The sequence below is a fragment of the Crinia signifera genome, chromosome 6, assembly GCF_055691185.1.
Source record: "Crinia signifera chromosome 6, ASM5569118v1, whole genome shotgun sequence".
Lineage (NCBI taxonomy): Eukaryota > Metazoa > Chordata > Amphibia > Anura > Myobatrachidae > Crinia > Crinia signifera.
In genome coordinates, this window is record NC_139222.1 from 7,940,888 (window position 1) to 7,952,698 (window position 11,811).

Genomic DNA, 11,811 nt, shown 5'->3' on the forward strand with positions numbered 1-11,811 from the left:
TAGTAGGCCAGATTCTCTAAGCTTCAAAAGTAATAAAATGGGGGCATGGCCTAGACTCCGAGCAGGGAAGACAAGTTTTTGCTGAGCTCCCGGTCCTGGCACCTTAAAGTCACCCTTGGGCCAGACCTGGGAGACTGTTCCAGCACCCTGCCATCCCCAATCATCCCGACACCCACCCTGGACGAGGACACCCGGCAGCGGAGGGGGAGAACCGCTGGCGAGGACGTTTACAGACCGTGGCCTGCTCCGTGTACAGAAGCCGCGGCCTAAATTTCCGGATCCCGTCGGCGACGCTCCTGGAGCCGCGGGCACCCACGCGGAGACCGGGGTGAGTGCGGACTGCCCACCATACAGCCTCCCCCGGCTCCCTCTCTTCACGCCGACCGCCGGACCGGGACACCCTGTACCTGCCGGTGCACTAGTAGAGAGCCGGCGGCCTAGGCGTGCGGCGGGTCCCGGAGGAGGCCCCTCTACCACTCCTCATCTGCCCTCTATACCTGGAACTGAGGGCATATTGGGGCACCTTCCAACTCGCCCCTTCTGGATTGGACCCCTCTGGACACCCATAAACCAACCCATCACCTGCATCATTGTGGGGTGAGTCTCCAAGACAGGGACCCCCCTGTTGTGTGCAACGTGGGGCTGCAGTGCAGGGCTGGTGCCTGGAGGGTAAGCTCCCTTTGGGGCCCCTGTGTTTATACCCCGATTTCCCCAGAATATCCCTATATACCACCCTTTGACCTGAGACACCCCCTCCTGTTTGTCGGGCCACTCCATGCCTGGCATGGATAAATACGTTGCTAGATCCCAGAGGGGCTCAAGAAACCTGCAGCAGGGGAAGGGCCGGGGAAGGGATGCCACTCCTGGGTCCTCCCCCGGGTCCAGCCCCCCTGGTGCGGGACCGTCCAAAGCGGCCGATGGCCCTGTCCCTCCACCCTCACCCCCTAGAGACCTGGTCTCAACCAACGAAATCACATCCATATTGGCCTCCCTCCTAGACAAAAAATTGACACCGCTTAAAGAGTCAATAGATTCCGCCCTTGCACAAATTGTACAACATGATCAACGTTTAACTGAGGCAGAAAAGAGAATATCTGATCTGGAGGACGAACTGACCGCCACCAAAGCCACTGTCTCCTCGCAGGAAAAACTACTGTCTTCCATTCACGATAAGCTGGAAGATTTGGAAAATCGAAACAGGAGGAATAACATCAGGATCATAGGCATTCCAGAGAGTGTCAAGACCGTGGCCCTCATGCCTCTTGTCTCCGAGTGGTTGCCACGTACTCTGGGCTGTGTCCCGCCGACTGGTGAGATTAGGGTGGAAAGGGTACACCGGATTGGCCCAGACCGACAACAAACCAGGGATAGGCCTAGGCCGGTCATCCTTCGCATCCTGAACTATGCAGACAAAGTTGCCCTAATGGACGCCTATAGGAAATGTTCAAGCCTGCACTACAAAGGAGCTAAACTTCTACTCTTTCAGGACTTCTCCTACCTAGTCGCGATGAAGCGGAGGGAATTCTCCCCAATTTGCAAGCAGCTGTTCAAGATGAACTACCGGTTTGCCTTGTTATATCCGGCCAGGCTCCGGGTTATCCATGATGGCAAGCCTTACTTCTTGGATACTCCACAGTCTGCAAGAAACTTCGTCGACTCCCTGGCTTCGCAGGCTTCTTCAAATATGGACGATGCGGACTGAATTAATACACACCGGCAGCTATTTCATCCATCACTGATGACAAGTTCACACCTATCAGGTCGCAGTTCTACTTCTGGTATTATTTCTCTAATAACTGTCTGATATGTTTCATGCTTGTTCCTGTTAATCTTGGTGTTTGGCCTGGACTTATTTGTGTCCTAGACCAATACACCAACTATCAAACTGGAAGGGCTATATGTAATACCCGGGCCCTGGTGGATGTGGCTTGGGGATTTTACTTGAATGGGATCTCCACGTTACATACCACTTTCATCTTTGTTGCCCAAGCCATACTTCCCTTTTCCCCCCTCAGGTATTCATTTGCCAACTATATTATGTGTCGTTCATCACAACTACTCATTTGGGCCTTTAAAAAAGTTAAAATGTTAGTAGTTTTCATGATCACCTTGTTTAGGTTCTACGGTACAAGTTATGTGCTATATGATGCGAATTGGTGCAGTGAGTCATCCCTACTTCCCCCATAGCCTGCTCGCTGGGACGGGCTGGGGACCCTATCTTGCTTTATTAATCAAATTCGGCAAGCCTAGGGCAGGTATAGGTTAATGGCACACACTGCATCTCATTGTTTAACTAGAACACAGACCACTTTGAAGTTTGTATCGTGGAATGTGGAGGGGCTGAACTCACCGGTCAAAAGACGTAAGGTCGTTAAACATCTGAAACGCATACGTCCAGATGTCGCCTTTTTGCAAGAGACGCACTGGGACGCTAAAGACCCCAATGTGCTCAGAGACTCTTGGATTGGTGAGTTCCGGGCTGCTTCATTCTCCGCCAAACGCAGGGGTGTCCTAATCTTATTCAGAAAGCATCTACCCTATACTATCAGGGATACATGGTCGGATCCAGAGGGCCACTTCCTATTCATCAAGTTAGAGCTATGTGGCTCCTCCTATACATTAGCGGCAATTTATGCCCCCCCCCCCAAGCCCTAACGCCCCCTTTTTCACCTCTTTATACACCAAATTACTGTCTTGGCGGGAAGGAGAATTGATAATAGGTGGTGATTTTAATAATGTCCTATCGGAAGGGCTGGACAGATCTGGACGACAAGTTAGGGCCAGTACGAGCGCTGTCTCCTCCACCCTTTCCTTGCTACTTGACTCATTGGGCACATGTGATCCCTGGAGATGCCAACACCCTACCTCCCGAGAATATACCTTTTATTCCCATCCCCATGACACATCGTCACGTATTGATTTTTGGCGGATCGCCAACTCCCTATACCAATGTGTGTTGGAGTCAGGTATAGGTCCGATAGACCTGTCGGATCATGCATGGATCTGGTTTACATTAACCCTAAAACATCCCCTTACCACCTCATATAATTGGAGATTTCCCTCCTATCTGGCTAGCTCATCTGACTTCAAATTACACCTAAAGCAAGCCTTCTCCACCTACGCCTCAGATAATGTCCAGCATTTAGACGATATTCACCTCTTTTGGGCAGCATCCAAGCCGGTTGTTAGGGGCCAGGTGATGGAATATGTAGCCAGGAGACGCAAAAAGTTAAATGTTGCCATTGCTGACCATAGTAATCGCCTATTTAAAGCTTACAATGACTTACTCCTCAAAAAATCTGACGCAACCAGAACGGTGTATATGGAAGCCAAGGGGGCGTACGACTCCTTGTGCACGGAGAGAGCTCAATTCTCTTATGACATTTCACGTAACAAATTCTTCCGCAGCTCCAACAAGATGGGGAGACTGCTGGCCAATCTGGTTCGCTCACAATCCACCCCCCTACATATACTTCAGATAACCACCCCTGGTGGCTCCTTGGCCACTGACTCTAGGGAAATTTCGGTAGCATTTCAAGATTACTATAAAAGTCTATATGAAGCCCCCACTGACAAACCCTTAGAGGGCCTGAACTTTTTGCAACAGGCCTAACTGCCCACTCTGACGGCAGAAGAGAGTGAATCCCTTGGTGCCCCTGTATCAGAACCCGAGCTGGTAGCTGTCATTAAATCCCTAAAAAAAGGTAAGTCCCCTGGGCCCGACGGCTTCAGCGCGGAATACTATCAGATAATGAAAGATAGCCTGGTCCCCCATCTTCTTCTCTTGTATAACTCTATATTGCAGGGACGCCCACCACCCACTGACTTTACAGCTGCGCGTATAGTCGTGTTCCCGAAACAGGGTAAAGACCCCAGCCTTGTACAATGATACCGCCCTATATCACTCCTAAATCAGGATCTAAAAATCTTCACAGCGCTATTGGCCAGCAGGCTTCAACCGATCTTACACAGGACCCTACATCCGGCCCAAAATGGCTTTGTGAAAGGTCGCACCTCCGTGCACAACATTCGTACCCTGGCAGCGGCACTAATACAGTATAGACATCTGAAAAATAGAGAGGCGATTATAGTCAGCTGTGATGCTGACAAGGCGTTCGATCGCGTCTCCTGGTGTCACCTCCTAAGAATATTTGAGCTACAACGTTTTGGGGAGAATTTTATAAACGTTTTCAAAATGCTATACGCCTCTCCCGCAGCATGTATAACAATTAATGGCTTGAACTCACCCTCATTCAGGTTGGCCAGGGGAACACGTCAGGGCTGCCCACTATCTCCTCTGTTATTTAACATAGCGCTTGATCCCTTGATACGCACTTTTTGCAAAGAGACCTCTTGGCGTGGCTTAGATCTGGGTGGGTCGGAGGTGAAGGTAACCGCCTTCGCTGATGATCTCCTGCTGTACATCAGCAATCCCAGGGCGGCTCTCCCTAAACTGCAACTAATACTAGACACCTTCCGCGAGATCTCTGGCTTTTTGGTGAATTACCAGAAGACTGAGGCGATGGCCATTTACCCTGAGGCCCGCCTGGGGTGGGGAGATGCCTTCCCCTTTCGTTGGAACACTGACCACTTAACTTATCTTGGCCTACGTTTCTCGAACAACATATCAGATACATACAAACTAAACTACACATACTCCATTTCTCAAATGTTTGAGGATTTCCACAGATGGAAACCTCTCCCGCTATCGTATTTGGGACGCTGCAGCCTATTTAAGATGGTCTCATTCCCTAGACTTTTGTATGTGATTCAGATGCTTCCCTTTCTGCTAAAGAACCAAGATGTCTCAAGCATCAACAGAGCCCTCACCAAATTTATTTGGGCAGGTAAACGACCCCGTGTGTCCCAATTGAAACTCCAACAAACTCCATTCAATGGGGGTATCAATTTGCCCTGCATTCAAGATTATGCCCTAGCATTTAATCTGCGCTATGCTCTAGACTGGGTGAGTGGTACAAATAACTATACATACAGATCTTTAGATCAGTTCTTTCTTCAAAACTGTACACTAGACGCACTCCTCTACCTGCCATCCTCGCTGGTGCCAGCCCATATTAAGGAGAATCCGTTGATTTATACTCCTTATCTGGCCTGGCGCACTACACGCCGACGAATGCACCTACCAACTAACATATCTTTACATACGCCACTGATTCATAACAGCGATTTCCAAGGGGGGAACCCTGACCCTATCTTCTTTACTTGGCATCTCCAGGGGTTACGTGCTTTATTCCAATTTCTGGATACAGATTATACCACGCCTCTCACCCTCTCCCAGCTGAAAGACCGCTATCCTCAGTTGCAGATCCCCTTATTTGCGTACTTCCAGGCCAGGAGCTATGTCTCTAAGAATGTCTCGAAATTGTACAAGGAAGGTTCAAACCGGGCTTTTGACCTTATGATCGTTTATCGTAAGGGAGAACAGATACCTTCCTCTACCCTCTACAGCCACATACGTACCACCTTAGACCTAACTAAAGTTAAAAAAGGGTTGACACACTGGAATGTAGTCTTCCCAGAGATCCCAATCCTATCCATCATCAAAGCTACACTGTCTTTAAATAAATTGCTTGTGTCGTCATCCTATGCCGAAATGCAATTTAAAATCTTACACAGGGCCTACTACACGCCCAAACATAGATTCTTGATGGGCCTAGCGGACAATTCCAATTGCTTTAAATGCCGATCCCCAGAGGCGGATCTCTACCATTGTTTATGGTCGTGTGATATAATACAATCCCATTGGTCAGAGGTTCAGGGATATATCAATAATGTCCTAAAGCTACCCTTCAACATGGCACCCTCTTGGGCATTCTGGAACATGCACCCACAAGACACACACACTACCCTCACCCGGGGCAATAAATGTCTCCTAGCCAAGATTGCAGCTGCCTCCAAAAAGACTATCCTCTCCCAGTGGATCCACCCCAATACCATTCCCTTGCAACTCATGCTCTCGAGACTAAAACACCTGTTCCAAATGGACTGGATCGAGTGTTTACTTGACACAGAATCTAGGGCATCAAAATTCTTTGATACCTGGCTCCCATATGTACACTCCCTTCCTTTTCACGAAAAAGATTGTGTTAGACAGGCAGTCCGACTTACCACCTGGTACAACCTGGCCACTTTAGAGAGGGGACTCCCCCCCCCCCCCCCCTCTAGCATACTGATTAGTGACTGACCTTTTACGCTTGTTTGTTATGTGTTTAGGTGACTGCATATGGTGGATGTACTCACCACCCGGACTTTACCATACTCCACGCCTAACCTTTTGCAAAATCATGCCTTATGTATATATGACACAAGCCCAACGGCCCGCGCCAACCTAATTCTTTGATTGATACCTAATGCCAAAATATATGCTCAGTAGATGTGTTCCTTTGCTATGACCAAGATATGCCTCCCTCACAATATATTGTTACACTCCACTCTCTGCTCTTTTTGTTATATGTTCTACTGCCAAAACCACTGTACCGTATGTGAACCTTCATGTCTTTATTGTAATAAAAATATAATTCAAAAAAAAAGTAGTAAAATGGAGAGTGATAAACAGCCAGCCAATCAGCTCCTACCTGCCATGTCACAGACTGTGTTTGAAAAATGTCAGACAGGAGCTGATTGGCTGGCTGTTTATCACTCTCCATTTTACCACTTTTGAAGCTTAGAATCTGGCCCAGTGTGAGAACACAAATAGGACATTTATACTACCTGCTTTTAGATTCTGTCAATTAGAGACATACATAAATGGTAATTAGATTGCATCAATGTGGTACAAATGTAATTAATACTACAGTAATGGTTGCTATATTGTGTGTATAACATGTTGTGATCTTGTGTGATCCTCATTCTGGTTTGGACAGGCCCACATATAGGAAACCGCCAGTGGGCCCCACTGCCTGGGGGGCCCAGCCTTCCTCTAAGAATCAAGATGCTTCATTAAAAACCGGTAGAAGGACTGGAGCACGGTTAGCTTTAAACTTTTTGTAGAAGTTATGGGGGTATCCATCAGGCCTTGGCACTTTATCTAAGGGGAAGGCTCTCTGGTGAAGACCAGATCAAGTGAGCTTCCATTCACTTGGGAGTGTGAGGAGGTCCACTGGGAGAGACCAAGTGAAGGTGTGAGGTTCAGGAGTAAATGGCAGGGGATCTTGTGGGGATATCAATAGGGATGCTAAAATCGCCTAATATAATGCAGAGGATGTCAGGAGAGGAGAAGTGAAGAGTCCTGGAAGCAAAGTTGTCAAAGGATTTGGAGGTAATGCCAGGGAGAGGGTAAATAGAGGTTCATAGATGAGCAGGTTGAAAGAGGTGTATAGCATGGTCCTTAAATGCAGTAATATGAGACAGTTATGGTGGTAAGAGCTGGTAGGAGTAGCTAGGGGGTAAAAGGACACCAACACCTCCACCATGACAGGGGGGGGGGTGAGAATATGAGGCTCCCAGCAGAGAGAGAAACCAAAGTGGCGTCAGAGGAGGTGATCAGGTTTCAGTAATGGTTAGGAGATTCCGGGTGTTGGTCATGAGTGGGAACCAGTTTGTTACAAACAGGTCAGATATTCCATAGGGCATATGATAGGGGGCGTGAGTTTGTGGGAGACATGTGAAAGAGATTATCAGGGTGGCTATTGCGCCGAAAGGAGTTTTCATTTGGAAAAATGTGATCTAGATGGTGTAGTGATGGTGCTTGACCACTGAGCTAGGAAGGGAAGCTACAGGAGTCAGGCATGGAGGGAGTATAGTGTGATACTGATGGAGAGGAGGAAGAGAGCAGGGCTGAGTGGTGGGGTAGAGGTGAATGACAGGTATCTGGAGAAGAGGGGAAGGGAAGTGGAAGAGAGGGGTGTAGGAGACACAAGAGAAGGACAGAGGTAGTAAAATGGGGCGAAATAAGGAGATGGTACTGGTCAGAACCTTGGTCCCAGACACCATGCCTGCCTCCCGCAGAAGCACACTCTTACCTTATGTCAGCAGAGGAGCGTCCCGGTCATAGAGTTTTCCTTAACGCGTTTCTGACCTCCCAGGTTCATTTATCAGAAGCATCAGAATCAGAAGGATGATTCCGATAAAGGAGTATAGAGTCCACAGATATGGGAGAAATGGGCGGTGGCCTTTTTTTGTAGGCCCTAGAGCGGGGATGTGGAACCTTCGGCCCTCCAGCTGTTGCTGAACTACACATCCCAGCATGCCCGGCTACATTTTTGCTATTTGGCCATGCTAAAACTGGTGCAGGGCATGCTGGGATGTGTAGTTCAACAACAGCTGGAGAAGGAAAAAAACAGTAAATAACTGTAGAGAGCGCTTGCCAGGGCTGTTTGACCTCAAGAAGCTGCTGCACTGGGGATTAGTCAGATCCCACAGGTAAATGTAGAGAAAAAGGGTGGGTTGTGCAGCGCTTAGATTTCAATGAAGAGTGAAACAAGTACAAATGACAATATTTAATAAAAAACAAATATAATATGACAGAAATAAAAACTCATATAATATATAATTAATTGATAATTCATGAATTATGAGATAAAAAAGGGTAAAAAATATACAGTAGGACCTGTCAATGTGTGATGGGTCTGCTCCGGACAATAGCTGTCCAAGTCCAATTTGTATCCAAGTGTGGAACCGAATATGAACCAAGATGCTTGCTGGAGGTGTCCCTACCCCTCGGGGATCATGTGAGTCTTGGGGATCCTCTCTGGATGCAAATATTTCTTGGTGCAATAATTTGAATCGGACCGATTTTGAGAGCCAAGGTTTCTTGCTGGAGGTGTCCCGATCCCAGTGGGATTTGGATGAATCTTGGGGATCCTCTCTGTTTGCAAAGGACTTGGTGTAACAAATGAAGGTTCCTTATGGCCGCTGGAGGTTTCCCAGTCCTATGGACTCGTATGTGCAAAGGGGTCCTCTCAATAAAGTGCGCTGTGCTTGGAATTTGGAGGGATCAATGGACAGTCCTGAGTTATGGAGCAGATAATCAATGCATGTGGTGACAGGTCCTCTGATATCACCAACGCGTTTCGCTGTTATAAAAAACAGCTTTTTCAAGGTGACTTGAATGGACCCAGGGCCAGGTATAAATACCCTCCCCCATTAGTGTTGATTGGTCTCATTTAGAATCAAATATTCAATAATATACACCAAAATAAATCAAACATATATATGTATAGACTCGGAGACAGACTTGAGTATTATATATTCATATTTAGTGAGAATTAGTTGTATAAAACCCAGTTTGGACATTATTTAATGCAACATTTCTGACCCCTGCCCCCGGGACACATTAATCAATACCGGGTCAAGGGTGAACGTGTAGAAATGGGATTCAATCGGGGGTATAAATTGGATCCCCTATAATGACAGACATAGTATGTGGGGTGCTACACGTTCATCCAAATCCCACTGGGATCGGGACACCTCCAGCAAGAAACCTTGGCTCTCAAAATCGGTCCGATTCAAATTATTGCACCAAGAAATATTTGCATCCAGAGAGGATCCCCAAGACTCACATGATCCCCGAGGGGTAGGGACACCTCCAGCAAGCATCTTGGTTCATATTCGGTTCCACACTTGGATACAAATTGGACTTGGACAGCTATCGTCCGGAGCAGACCCATCACACATTGACAGGTCCTACTGTATATTTTTTACCCTTTTTTATCTCATAATTCATGAATTATCAATTAATTATATATTATATGAGTTTTTATTTCTGTCATATTATATTTGTTTTTTATTAAATATTGTCATTTGTACTTGTTTCACTCTTCATTGAAATCTAAGCGCTGCACAACCCACCCTTTTTCTCAACAACAGCTGGAGGGCTGAAGGTTCCCCATCCCTACTCTAGAGGGAGGTCAGGTCTGGTGAGTTAAGGCTTCAAAGTCAAGCCAGGAGGTCTTTCAGGAAGGAGAGTACAGTATAATGAAAGCGATTTATGAGGAGTGGGTAGCCAAATAGTGCAGTTTGATACCTGGAAGACCCCTAACACCACCGGAGATGAGCTTTTTGAGAATAGTGAAGGATACGTTAGGAAATTTACATTTCTAGATAAGTAGGTAATGCTCTTCTGGAGTTTATGAAAGAGAGAGTAGGGAAAGTCTGCTGGGAGGGTCTGGAAAAGATAAAGCCATTTAGAAAGGTCATTAATTTCTCCCTGTTCCCCTTTTTATTATTATTATTATCATCGTTTATATGGCGCCACAGGGGTTCCGACGCGCCTGACAATACATGAATGAGCAAAAAAAAACAAGAAAAAAGTGACTAACAGTACAAATGCAAATTAGGATAAGTACATAGTAAATAAGACAGTTGCAGTAGAGGACACTGATGCTATTTTAACAGTGGCAGAGATATACCGTGTTCTTAGAAAAGTACACGAGGAGAGAGGGCCCTGCTCCTGAGAGCTTACAATCTAGAGGGAAGGGGCAAACAGACTGGGGAGACTCCGCAAGGGTAGAAGCGAGCATGGTCGTAAGGTCTACTGCTCTCTGCTGGCTGTCCATCTACCTCTCTGACCGTTCGGTCTCTGTCTCCTCTCATGACTCCACCTCCCCCACTATTCCTCTAACTGGAGGTGTCCACCAAGGTTTTGATCTTGGTCCTTCTAATTTTCTCTCTCTATACATCCTCCTTAGGAGAACTCATTAGCTCTTTTGACTTCCAATATCATCTCTACACCGATGATACTCAAGTCTACCTTTCCTCCCCTGACCTCTCCCCCACTCTCACTCATGTCTCCAACGCAATGTCTTAAGGTGCATACACACCTAGCAATCCCCACAACCACATTGTGCAGCATGGCCCTCGTTAATGATCCACTCCATTGTCTGTACAGGCACAGATGATGTAGGGCAGGGACGGGCAACAAGCGGCTCTCCAGATGTTAATGAACTACACATCCCAGCATGCCTTGCATCAGTTTCACCTTGGCCAAATAGCAAAAATAAGGCAAGGCCTGCTGGGATGTATAGTTCATCAACATCTGGAGGGCCGCTTGTTGCCCACCCTTAATGTAGGGCCTTGATGGCTAACCTTGACACTCCAGCTGTTGTTGAGCTACACATCCCAGCATGCTCTGCATCAGATTTAGCATGGCCAAATAGCAAAACTGTAGCAGAGCATGCTGGGATGTGTAGTTCAACAACATCTGCAGTGTCAAGGTTGGCCATCAAGGAGGTAGGGAGTATTTAACAACCTGCAGGAGTGTATTGGCCATTGGTGGAAGCATTCACACACATATACTGAGCAATATCTCTCAGAAGGTTATTAGATTGACCACCATTGGTCAACAGTGAGTAGGTTGACATACCCAAGGTCAACATAGGTCGACAGGTTTTTCACCTTTTTTTGTCCCAAATGTCGACACAGTCAACATGGACACCAAGGGTGAAATGTAATAGGATGAGAGAATCAGAAAGTGAGAGATTTGATAAGGAACTGGTTTTGCAGTGTAAATGATTGTCGCTTTAAAAAATCTGAAGATTTCTTATACTGTTTTCAGACCGCATATGCCGGGTCGCACCCAGGATTAGGACACGGGTCCCGTCCTCAGAGCGACACGGCATATGCGGTCTGAAAGCTACGACACCGACCCGGCTTGTTGCTGTGTCGGTGACGTCACACAGGGCGGAGCTGAGTGGTGGCGCGTCACCCGGTGCTTGGGAGGAGGCAGCGCTTGGAGCTGACAGTGCTGTCTCCTCCATACTGTGAACGGGACCCGGGTCGCTCAACCCAGGCACCCGTTCACACTGCACTTGACACAGGTAAGAGCCGTGTTCAACCCTGGTCATTACCAGG